The following is a 13,335-nucleotide window of genomic DNA, read 5'->3' as shown; positions in this document are numbered from 1 at the left end:
ATGCTGTCACTGCATTTCTGAATAGCAAGCTAAGCCAAGAGAAACCGACGTATACGCAGATGCCAGAAGGGTTCCAGTCCCTAGGTAAATGCTGGAAGCTTCGTCGAGCATTGTACGGCTTACGGATCTCGCCACGTCTAGTCTATCGCACAACCCGGGTTTGGGTCGAGATATCGGACCCGGACCCGGACCCAGCCTGGGTCCGGGTCGAAGTCAGCGAACCCGGACCCAACCCGGACCCAGCGCTGGGCCCCCAATGGGGCCCCAGTAAAACCCAACTTTGCATAAAAACAAACTCTTGGCGTTCATAAAGTTGCTAAATAATCAACATGTAATCTTCGTATTTTTTTGTGTTTTAGATCGAACCCATATGAACTCACTTATTCGACATCAACTTTATATGACTAAACTAAATAGACACTTATATCATTTTATATTGGCCAGATATTAGTTTATTACCAATAAAAATTAAAGATAATCATGGTTGTAGTGGTATTTGATAATTTAGGTTTGCTGACATGGTTGAAGTTGTAGAAATATATTTTGAATACAGTGTAAAGTAGTCACTCTATCCTTACACGTTGAGATCTCCTTTCGACTACTACTATCTCTGACCGCGGTCAGAAAATTAATTATACGATTAAAGCCTTATTCTACTATACTTTCTAACCGCGGTCAGAAACTCTAGCTGAGGGGATCTTACAGTGAGCGCGGGTAGAGCCCGAGTACTAATACTCCTAGTTTCTGACCGCGGTTAGAAACTCTGGCTGAGGGGATCTAGCAGTAAGCGCGGGTAGAGCCTGAGCCTTAGTACCGGCATTAGCCCGTTATAATTGCTGGGTTTTGCTGGGTTTTGCTGGGTTTTGCTGGGTTTTGCTGGGTTTTGCTGGGTTTTGCTGGGTTTTGCTGGGTTTTGCTGGGTTTGGCTGGGTTTTGGCTGGGTTTTGCTGGGTTATGCTGGCTCTAACCCACTTAAACCTATAATATATACCAATTAAATGCTAGTGAAGTAGGTACTTTTGATAAACGACGACTTGATCGTTCAGCTCTCTATTCACAGCTAGGGTAATACGTCTTCTGCCCTTTGTAAGTAAATCCCTTCTCTTATTCTTCCCCTCGTAATTGATCATTTATTTATTTCGCCTATTATGTCCCAGAGCCAGCAATCTAATTTGACATCCTCGATTTATGATGGAGATATAGACAATCTTGGTTATCTTACCCCTTCAAACCGACTTGGTACCCCTGAACCATCCACTAGCCAGCAGACGTTCGATCTCGACTCTATTGACTCCGAATTCCTTCGTCCGATTATTCCCCTTATACCTCCTACCTCACTTCTACGTGTTGGTCCCGATCGGAGAAAGGCATTTGTTCTTTATGACAAAATGACTCATACCGAATGGGTCGACTGGTGGTTACAGACTGATTTTGGAAGGAAGAGCAAGATCCATTGGGACTCAAACCACCAGTCTGATGTTTGGGGTAGGTTTAACCAGGTTGCAAATAGTATCGATGGGGCACCAAAGGTTATGTGTAAGAATTGCGGCCAGATTCTTGAGCATCCTTACACTATCCATCCTCATCCAACGGGCGACCGGAAAGCACAATATCATGGCACATCAACAATGTCAAAACATATCAAGAGCGCAGGGTGTCGAAAGGCTAAGGGTGGATCAAAGCTAGAGATCACAAGATTCCTCAGCAAAGCTGTATGTTCTATTATAACTTAATCTTTTATTCTCCTTACTAAATTTTTTTAGGATGATACTCCGACCGAGGCTCCTTTCTCACAAGAGGCCTGGGAGGAAGAGATTTTATCCTTCTTATCTCTTAATCGACTCCCATTTCAACTTATCGAGCACCCAACGTTTCAGAGCCTAATTCAAATGGCTCGCACCTCTCTATCCACCCCGTTTATCCCCTCTGCTGATACAATTCGTCGTCGGCTATCAAGCACAGTTAAGAGTCGGCAACAGAGTGTGCTTCAGATGCTTCCATCTCACTCAAAGATATCTATTGCCCTTGATTGCTGGACCTCTCCCTTCTCACAGGCGTTTATGGCAATCACTGGCTATTTCATTGATAGCGACTGGGTATATCGAGAGGTGCTACTAGACTTCAAGCCTATTTATGGGGCGCATACTGGTGCAAACCTAAGTAGTGCGCTGATAGAGACCCTCACAGAACATGGAATCGAAGATAGGGTGTTTGGGCTGACAACAGACAATGCATCAAACAACAAAACTCTTATGGAATCCCTTCAACAGGTTTTACCGGATGGTGTTATTGTTATTCGAATTCCTTGTCTTGCCCATGTTATCCAACTTAGCCTGAACCAGCTTCTTGGACACATCAAGGCAGTTCCAGAAAATGAGACTACAGAGACAAAGTGGACTGATCAACAGTCTAAAATGGCCCAGCAGAATGCACAACAACAGCAGCGAGGGATTTCTTCTACGCTGAATAAGATTCGTTACCTTGCAATATATGTGAACGCTAGTCCCCAGCGCCGGGAGAGTTTTTACAATCTCCAGCCCCAAAAAGTCAAGATTGCCCCAATCCAAGATGTGAAGACCCGGTGGAATTCAACATTCCTAATGCTTCGCCGCGCGAAGAGACTACGGTCTGTTTTTGGCCCTTTTTGTGAAGAGTATGCTCGTCTTGATCTGCTACCAGATACCGAAGAGTGGCGTCAAATTGACTATCTTCTTTGTATCACGGAGCCATTCTTTGATTATACTCTACAACTCTCAAAGACTCGGGATATTACTGCACATTATACTTTTAAGATATACAACCGGCTTTTTGAGCATCTTGAACAGTCAATGAAGCAGCTCAGACGGAAGCGTGTTCTATGGAAGAAACAGATGCTTGATGCGCTCGAAGCTAGTCGACTAAAGCTTGACGAATATTACTCTCAGACTGATCATATCCGAGGGTATATCTTTGCGATATGTACCATGCTTGCGCCTGTGAATAAGTTTCAATTCTTTCAAACTGATGACTGGGATCAAGAGTGGCGCGATAAATATCGCCAGGCATTCCAAAAAGCTCTCGTACCATATCAAGATCGGCTTTCTCATATACAAGACTCGCAACCTTCTTATAATCAACCTCGACCAAGTTCGAAGCTTGATAAGATGTTGAATAGTAATAGAAGACAGCTGTCGGGAGTCACAGATGAGATAACACAATATCTCGATAGTGGTATGTTAACCCTAAATAATATTAATATTTTACTAACTAGTTAATAGATACGATTGAAATTGCGCCTCTTGGTTTCTGGAGAGAGAATCAACACCGCTTTCCAGCTATTGCAGCTCTTGCAAGGGATATTCTCTCAATACCAGCAACAGGCGCTGGTGTTGAACGACTATTTAATACCGCTCGAGATATCTGTCATTACCGCCGGGGAAGAATGAAGTCCGAAACAATCCAAGAGCTTATGATGTTCCTTTGTACTTCAAGATTCGATCTTGAGGAGCAAGAGGCTAAGCGACTTGAAGAGTTTTTTACACAAGACGAAATTGAAGTGGCGAAGGAAGAGAAGGATGAGAGACCCGATGGGGTTGAAGTAGACCCAATTAGTGATACTGAAGAGCTAGATAAAGGGGATAAGGAGAATAAGGCGATAGAGGATATTGAAGATGATATGATTGAGCCTAAGCTACCGGATAATGGTACGCAGCTCCGATTATCAGGACGGAAGCGTAAACAGCGAGATGATGATAATTTCCAGTATCACTAGTTAGCTAAAATATTATCTTCCTACCCTAAATCTACATACTCTTGATATAGATAAGATGCAAGAGAAATACCCAAAATTACAATAAGAGATTGTATAAATTATGCAGTGAGGATTCCTTGGTATATTTGTCTTATTTGTAACCCAATTGGGGCCCCAGTATGGGTCCGGGTTGAGGGTAGTAACCCAGAACCCAGCGCTGGGTTGAGATTTTGGACCCGGACCCAACCCAAACCCGGGTTGGGTCCGGGTTGGGTCCGGGTCCGGTTGGGTTCTGCGGAAGCCTATAGTCACCTGAAGTTAGTTACAGTGGAAGAGATGATATTGTTTCTGTGTGCAACAAGGGTTGATCTTAGGGAGAATGAGGTAGGACAACTGGAGCAGGTCTTTGAGATTGAGGTAGTAAGAGAGAAATGGAATGAATATTCAGAGGGCCTAGAGATAAATATGATAGGTAATACCGAATAACAGGAGGACAGAGCTTCTGATCTAGTAGATATAGGGGAGACTGAACCATAGCTACCAGAGAGCTCTACTCAGGTATGAGTGTCAGGGCGAAAGCTAGTACGAAGAGAGGATGATGTTGTCGTGCATTATTGGTAGATTATGATGAATTCAATTTGCTCGAACTGCAGAAAACTAGTTTGCTCAAAAGATGTGTAATCAAAATACTCGAAAATTTAGTAGGAGACTGCATTATTTCTGCAGTTACGGGATGCAGGGTTGTTCAGTCTGCTTACACCAAGATGGGTACCCCATGGGTTATAGAATTTGACCAAAACCCGGGACAGGTTCGGTTAGGTTTGAGTTGGAATCGGGGTTTATTTTGAAGTCTGGACTAAGTAGGTACTGCAGCTTTCAGACACCAGCGCATATAGGAGAGAAGCAAAAATGAAAACAACTTCTTAGTATCCACGAGCTAATTAAGACCACTCTTAATCACTAGTACCAACTAGTTTTAGGTAGTTAGTGGGATCGAGGTATGTATGTGTGCTTATTGGGAAATTTCTTAGGAAACGAAGTACAGGGATAAATTAACCCCTCCCCCCCTCTTTTCTTTAATTGCCATATTTCATGCATAAGCCTTCTCAGCCTCGGCCGACAAATCCTTCATCGCCTTATTATTATCCTTCGCACCATAAGTATCCGCGTACCGACCTGCAATCCAATCCTCGACCGAGATAGGAGGGTACTTGGCGCCGCTGGCTTCTTCACAGCCTGACAGACATTTCACAATATACTCTGGGTTACCAGAGAAAAAGAAAGGGACAGAGTAACGTTCTTTTCCTGTCTTATTGATCACGCGGTGCAGATTGGACACGTAACGGTCATTAGTCCACCGCATCATCATGTTGCCAAGGTTTACGACGAAGGCACCTTCCAGAGGCTTCACGTCAACCCAAGTTGAGTTTTCTTTTTTCCACACCTGGAGGCCACCGACCATGTCTTGCAGAAGAATAGTGATACCACCAAAGTCAGTGTGAGCCCCAATTCCTAATTAATCCGATTGTTAGAGGCTTTTCTTGCTCCACCACGTTCGTGACTCCCTTACCTCTCTCATCAGAAGATGCATTAGCCGGCTGGGGGGATAATGCAATAGACGTAGTATAGCGATCGGCGTGTCAACGTAGTCTGCGAAAAAATCCTGATCTAAGTTCAATGTAGAAGCCAGAACCCTCAAAATATTGTGCGCCAGCTTCTCAATTGCTTTGAAATAGCTGTCGACAATCTTCTTGAATGATTCTGGGTCGGATACATCTTCGGGATACTTGTTAGGTCCCAAGTTGATTTTACGTCCAACAACGTAAGGGTGGTCAAGAGGGAGGTCGGTGCCAAAATAGTAACCCTCTTTCAAGTCACCCTCGGTTTTTTTCTCAAAGTTCTGCGCTCGCAACCGTTCGTAACCACGGTTAAAGCCGCCAATGTCTAGTGATTCGCCATATTAGCGGAGAGCTTCGCAAACATGAATCTAACGCAGTGGCTTGCCCTTGTTATACTTCTCCTTGATCTCCAACGGGAGTTTAAAAAAATCATCCGATTGTTTTAGGATTCCCTGTCGGAGGGACTCTGGAACGCCATGGTTGATAATTTGGAAGAAGCCGAAGCTTTCACATGCAGAGCGAACTTGCTCGATAAGTCTATGTCTCGCGGGCTGATCTTCCCCGTAGAAAGCTTGAAGAAGATAAATCAGCTGAATGAACTAAAGAAATAAACTTGATCGTGTCATCTGATAACGAGACAGCTGACGTACGCGAAAAGTCAATTATCGGTGGAGCCTGTTTGGTCGGCATATCTGCGATAAAGCTAAAATCGTTGAATCGTTGTGATGTGAAGAAAAGTACTCAGATCAATGGTCTCGCTTAGGTGCTCATTTAGGGCCATTTATAGGAATGGTGCTCTGAATAATCGACAATTGACACAACTAATCATGATGCAAGTAACCCACGGGATCTTTATCAAGTCCGCGGCCGAGCCTCGCTCCCCACTCTATTTCCAATACACAACTTGCTATCTGAAACCCAGGCCTGACATATGTGCTTCATAGATCTCGGCAGAGTCCGTCCATGGACACCCCTAAGATGTCCATGACCCGTCCATGGACGCCCCCCCTAGTGTCCAACTTCCAACTGCGCTAAGTCCAGCCCAGCCCGCACGCGCTTAAGTACCAAACCTGTCCAAACCTGTCCCAACCTGCCCATTCGTGCATTAAACAATGTATAAATATGATTATTCAGCAAGATTATAAGCATATCTATGTATAAATACCCCGTATAGGCGGGTTTGGGCGGGCAGGTTTGGACAGTGGGCGGACACCCCCTTATCCTGTCCGCCCATGGATATTAGTGGACCGTCCAAACCCGCCCAGTAGGCAGCTTTGGGCAGCTTTGGACAGTCCATACGTGGACTCTGCCGAGGTCTAGTGCTTCATCTTCTATTCCGCGGTCGAGTTTCATTCATCGTTCTTCCGCTTGCCACGGGTTGTTTCGGAAGGGATGGCATGGCCTGCCCTGGCCAGCCGTGCTTCGAATACGACTTCTAATTCAGAAGGTTCTTGATTTGGCTCTGAATCACGACTACAACTGGAGTTTTCTCGGTGTGAACATTAGATTAGATTATTGATTAGAGATTCTACTACTTGTAGGGGAACGAACGGGCTTCAAAAAATTTCGTATACTCGCGAATTAGTTCCCCTGGTTCATTTGATGCTCCGGGTATTCAATGATTCCCCGTTAACCTTTCGCACTTGCAACTATTTTATTCAAGGAAAAAAACTGTAATTTAATTCGGAGATCTGCACGAAGAAGTGACAAATGTAGCTTACACGGACAAGGCATATACCAAGTTCACTGTCCACAGCTACTCTCGTCTTGGCTTTCCGCGACAATCGACCCCGGCAACGAAGCGTATCACCAAAAGCTGGACACTTATAGGGTGATACTGTTCGATTTCAGATTACCTGCGTTCGCAACACCTAGCGTTTTCAAATACTTCAATGTCTTGTTGTCCACATCGCCAAAGTTTCTAGCACCATCCTTCTGTTCTAAACTACCCCAAGTCAATCGAAGTCGGACTTTGTAGTAGTCGGCATACGTCAGTTGTTGCTCATCGGTATTATCCGGCAGTATCTTGAGCTGAAGCTTAGTTTCTATAAGGGTCAGGATCAGGTCATTGAAGAAACAAGGAAAATTAAATCAGATGCAATACAACATACCGAAATTTGGGTGCACGAAGTAAGGTATACTATAACGATCCTGAGATCTTGGTACTTTATCCCAAGAAATGCGGTGCATGGTGGATTTGAGCTGCTTTCCAGTCCATAGAGATAGAGCGTCACCAATATTGATAGTAACTGCGCCAGGAATGACGGGCACTTCATGCCATTGATTGCTCGGGTCGCGAACCTCTAGACCCGGCGACTTTGTGAACAACAGAGTCACGCTTCCCCAGTCGGTGTGCTCAGATAATCGAGGAATAAAGGCTCCTGGCTGTTCATCCAGTTTCGGGTATTTGATAAGCTTGAGCGTGTTCCCGGGCAATACTTGTCTGTGCGAAGCTGCAAAAAAGTCTTTCGGAAGGTCCATGTTGACGGCGAAGCAAGACATTATTCTGAGGTTTAGCTCATTGCACTGAGCCTTGAAGGATTCAACTTCAGTCAGCTTATCCGCATCCCACCAGGCATGAATGTTGTCACTTTTGAATAATTGCCCTGCGGGAAGCCCGAAAGACATGCCCTCTGAAGCAGCAAAACTATAGATAGATGTTGGTTGGTATATTTGTCACTTTCTTTTGGCCATCACTTTGGTAATTCTTACGAGGTAGCCTGATGTCCATCATATCCTACTGGGTCTTCATTTAGAATCTTCTCGGACTTGATGTCCATTGGTAAGTCAAAGAATTCACGCGCCTAGTATAGTTGTTAGTAGTTTCCACGTTCAAAGTTGGTTGTCTCGTAAAAAATCACCCGGTCGAACATTCGGTTGATTCCATTGATTCCATGGTCTGTCACAATAAAAAATCCCCATTCCTGGCTGGCCTCGAAGATTTGTTTGGAAATCTTGTCAAATTCGGATGGGAAGTCTTTCAAAGAGATGATAGGAAACTCCATTCTGAGAGAAATATCGCGCGTATTTCGAATTTGTAGACAATGGAAATAATGAGAATAGAGTGCTAGACGCGAGCTGCCACTTAAAGTCTGCAAAAGTCCTCGTGCTGAAAAAAAGGCTCTGTTGAAATGTCTGTCGTTAAGTTCGCACCTCACTGCCAAGCTAATTTATCTATCACATGATCCGGCCGCCCACCTTCATGTTCCCCACGGCCGAGATATGCGATAACGGGATCGTGGAGTTTATCTCACCCTCTGGAGAACTCGTCCGTGGGATATTACTGAGCTGAATCATACCCAATCTCCTGCTCTCGAGATACACAATCAGATGGGCGCTTTTAGGAGGTTCTATGATATTCATATCTTCGTGATTCGATTGGGGACTCACGTTATCACACATTTTGAAAACTAGCACTCTGGCCATCTTAGTATAAAAGTTTCCGCAGTATTATTTAGCGTCGGTCTTTAATACCGAGAAGCAACGGATTACAAGAAACATTTCAACAATGGCGCTGCTACCTATGATGAAAACACGGATGAAATGTCACATTACCGAATTAAAAGTTCAATTTTCTTCGATGGAAGCATGGAAAATCCCGAAAGAACCTAGCAGCCTGGCTCCTGCTGGAATACCGAGCAGCAAAGGTAGGGAGCTATCGTTATTGCTGATTAATAATATATGCATAACTAATAAATTAGCCAAGATTCTGATCCAATTGGCCCTGAGCTACAGACCTGGAAGGGACTTGATTTTGTGAACTATTGGTTTTCTGACCTTGTCAATATCACCAGCTGGACTATTGGGACAGCACCTCTCCTCGTGGGACTGAGTACCGTGGATGCCATTCTGATCGTTTTCCTCTCGGGAGTTTGCAACGGCCTGCCCACTGTTTTGAACGGATATGTTGGAATTGATTATCATATTCCCTTCCCTATAGCCATTCGCTCGAGCTTTGGGTATTACTTTGGGAATTTCGCCGTTTTCTCTCGTGCTATTCTGTCCGCCGTTTGGTTCGGTGTGAACTGTTATTATGGACTCTTTGGCATGACCGAGGCTTGTTGTTTCCATCCGTATTACCTTCTAAATCACTAACATCAATACCCAGGCAATTGCTGCAATATGGCCTGGCTATCGAAACATGGCCAACCACCTGCCCAAGTCAGCTGGAATATCAACAGAACAAATGGTATCATTCTTTCTATTCACCAGCTTACACATTCCATTTATGATGATTCCAGTCCAACGACTTAAGTATGCCTCATCATCATTCTTCTATTGTTTCACAAGATTAACCGCTTAAAAGACGGCTATTTCTATTAAAAACCATACTCATTATTCCGGTAAAATCCTCTTCGAACTGATGTTCGCCTGAAAACTCACTGTTACTAGGTCTCTATTGCAATGGCGGTCTGGATCTGTGTTAAAGCTGGTGACCTTCAAGGAATATTCAACCAGCCAGCAAAAGTGTCAGGACAAGCGCACATTTGGCTTTGGCTTGCTACTTTCTCATCTACTACCAACTCTTGGCTTACCAATACGATAAACATGTCGGATTATTCACGGTTTGCTCGGAAAGAGTATGTTCATATTCTGGCCTTTGATTAGCTCAGAAAAGCGTTCTAACATAACCCTAGGAGCCGTGGGCATTGGTACCAGGCATTAGCCATCCCTGTTATCAAAACCATTTACGCTGTTCTCGGTCTGGCAGTGGTTGGTGCTGGGCGGGTACTATACGGAGAAGACATATCCAGTCCTGTCCAAATGCTTCCATACTGGGGTAGTACGGGGGGCAGTCGCTTCCTTGCCTTCATTTGTGCTATCCTGTGGATGCTTGCTCAAATATCTTGTGATATCTCTGCAAACTCCATTCCCTTCGGTCATGATGTCATGTCCTTTGTACCATCATTGATAACTATTAGACGTGGCTCACTACTCTGTTTACTTCTCGGTGCATGGGGCATGGTGCCATGGTTGATTGTCAACAGTGCTTCCAAGTTTCTAAGTTTCATGTCTGCTTATGGAGTTTTCATAAGCCCCATCTGCAGCATCATGATCGCAGATTATTTCCTTATCCGCCGGAGGAAGTTAAATCTGCCTGACCTATACCACCCTCGTGGCTGTTACCGGTATAGGGCTGGTATAAATTGGCGTGCGTTCGTGACCGAGCTTAGCTTCGTCGGAATCAATTTGCCAGGGGTCATCAACAACGTCGCCCCACGGATTTTGATTCCTATCGGACTAGCTCATTTGTATCAGGTCAATTGGTTTATCAATACATTTGGCTCTTTTTTTGTTTACTTGTGTCTTTGTACCTTGTGGCCACCTCTCGATTCTCTTGATACCACGGTTTTGCGTCATTAGGCCCACCCGCTCTTTATTTATCACGCTATCAAATTCCAAGGACACGTGAATGTTGTGTTCAACTTGGTTGCGGAAGCAGTGCACTTGATTTAGAGGTCTGCGGAAAGATCTCGCACGATTCGAATAGAAGTCCCCGAAACAAACTTAACAAGAATAATAGCGCGTGATATGACTCAATATTTGAATGGAAGTTTGATTGAATCTGTTGTTTTATAGCACAGCCAACCATAAACAAGACACTTACTAATTTATAGGCAAAATGTGAGAAGTTGCCCCAACATATCCAGGTTTATCATAGCGTAGGCTTGGGGAGAGGGTAAGAAAGTATAAGGTGGTAACATCAGCTTTGGAACCGAGACCACTATAAAGAGTTCCTTGTTCTGTCTTTATCCTGCAACTACATTGAAATCTTCCTTTCTGAACAGCCGTGAGATTAGGTTCATATAGTTTATCATCTGTCACATTACCATTAATGCCTTCCACCCGGCCTGAAAATGTTTCCAATGTTATTAAAGAGCCTCTATCTCATAGGTCTCTTTTCATGGATTCTACCGTGCTAAGGCTGTGGTGGGGAGAGATACGGTATTGTGACCCTTGAGCCGATACTGTTAGCAATAAATTTCATATAATACCGTCGCCCGTGGCGGCCTTTCCTAGAATCGTCTTTGGACGATCAGTGCCTCGTATGCAGCGACAGAAGTATGGACTTCCTTACTATTTACGACATTTCTATGATTGGTCTCACACACTCAGGACTTATTTCGGCCAACCCATCACAGATTTACAGACGGAAAGGGCATCATCAGGGCAGAGTTAGTTAAATCAGCAAAAGCTTCTTTCTTTGCTATCTATAAGATAAATTCGATCGCCTCAAAGGCTTTATACCGCGCTTTGGTTCTACTTCTCTTGTAAATAATACCATTATTCATGACCATTTATGACAACGCTGGCATACATCGGAGCTTGACACGCTCCAACGACAGGATGAATTTTCTGAAAAACGCCTATAGGGAATTTCTTCATCATAACTCGAACCTTAAGCTACAAGGAGGGCCGTAACTATTTCTTAGCCATTTTGTACCAGACAAGCATAGCACTACGAATGAGTAGAACAATACGAAAGATGAAGGCTTAGGTCTGCGAGCACAGAGCGGACAGTTTGAGATGATTTGAAATTGAAGCGGATTCATTTTGTTACTTATTTAAGCGTGGTGTACTTAATTTACCTGAATAAATATTTGCTGCTTCAGATGTAAAGCCAATAAAATTAAATAAGGGTATGGACCCAGAAACATTATTTTCAGCAGGGCCTCTTCGGAGTTTCGACCCATTCTGTATACAGGACTATACTGATAGCAAACAAAAAATCTAGCTCCAAAGACCCACGCGCCAGTGGAAGGTTATGTTCTGCGATCAGAAAGGCTAATCCGACGAAAGTGCTCGAGAAATTCCGGCAGTAAATATGAGGGTGACTAGCACCCTCTCTGTCAGATCATAGAACCAACGTACATCAGAAACCTTGCTCTAATGAGGCCCACAATAATTTAAGCTGGGGACATTGCATGTGAAAAACGGGACACTTAGTTGTAGTCTCTGTGAATATCAGGAAGGAAATACTCTAACGTAATCCACGGCCGCATGAAACACACTGCTGCGACATGAGGCTGTTGTTACTCATCAATGAAGGTTACTCATCAATGAAGCTGCAACATTGGAAAGAATTCCTGTCCGTCTGTACCAAGCCTAAGTTGCTTTCCAGTCAACTTGGATGGGTTCATGCTGTATATATATATATGTCCTCTTTGTAGCCCTCTAGGAAGATCATAACCAAGCTCCCTTTTGCGTTACAACAAAAACCGACTGAAACACCTACCCCAACCACAGAATTTCAGACCAAGGCCTCTCAACCAGAACGCATTAATTGATTTAAAATAGCAAATTTTACAAGAAATAATCCTCTGCTCATTCTCCCTAAGCCCGCTAGACCTCACTGGAGCTCTAGTAGCCTGCTGATCTGGCTGAATAGGCCATTCGCCCCGCGCATGGGATATAACCTCATCCGCTAAACTGGCTTATCTTTCTGCTGAGCTAGCTATAGACCCTTTTCAACAGTAAGGCCACCTTCATATGGTATATGCCTGGCAGTCCGATTGCGTTTCTCTCGTTTCTCCACATTCGCTGCGGGTAGATTCGCGTTTGCATGCGCTCGGAGCGTAGTTTTGTTTAGCGATACATAGTGGCCTTTGATAATCTAATCCATCAAACCTCTTTGACCGCTATTCTAGAGGAAACGCGACATGACGGTAGCGAAGCAAGATCCCATGCAGCAATAGAATTTGAACGCCGAGGACAAGTTTCTTAGAAGATCAGGGGAGAAGCGCAAGGCTAAGCAGGTTTCTAAGCGTGGAAACAAGCGGTTATTGCTCAGCTCAGTTTAAAATTTATAGACTCTTTCGGGCCCTTAGAACGTCTTTATACGGAAGCAATCTACCGTTTTCTGTGGCCGGCTATTAGGTCCTATATACCTCTCTTTACTCGCGTATGATTACTACTATATAGTTATTCACGGCTTGGGTTAGTTTCCCTACAAAGAGTAGCAACTAAAATGGTCAGATTGGAGTG

The sequence above is a fragment of the Penicillium crustosum genome, assembly GCF_028827405.1.
Source record: "Penicillium crustosum strain IBT 35664 chromosome Unknown utg000001l_segment0_segment0, whole genome shotgun sequence".
In the NCBI taxonomy this organism is placed as follows: Eukaryota; Fungi; Ascomycota; class Eurotiomycetes; order Eurotiales; family Aspergillaceae; genus Penicillium; species Penicillium crustosum.
Note: the sequence above shows the minus strand (reverse complement) of the source record.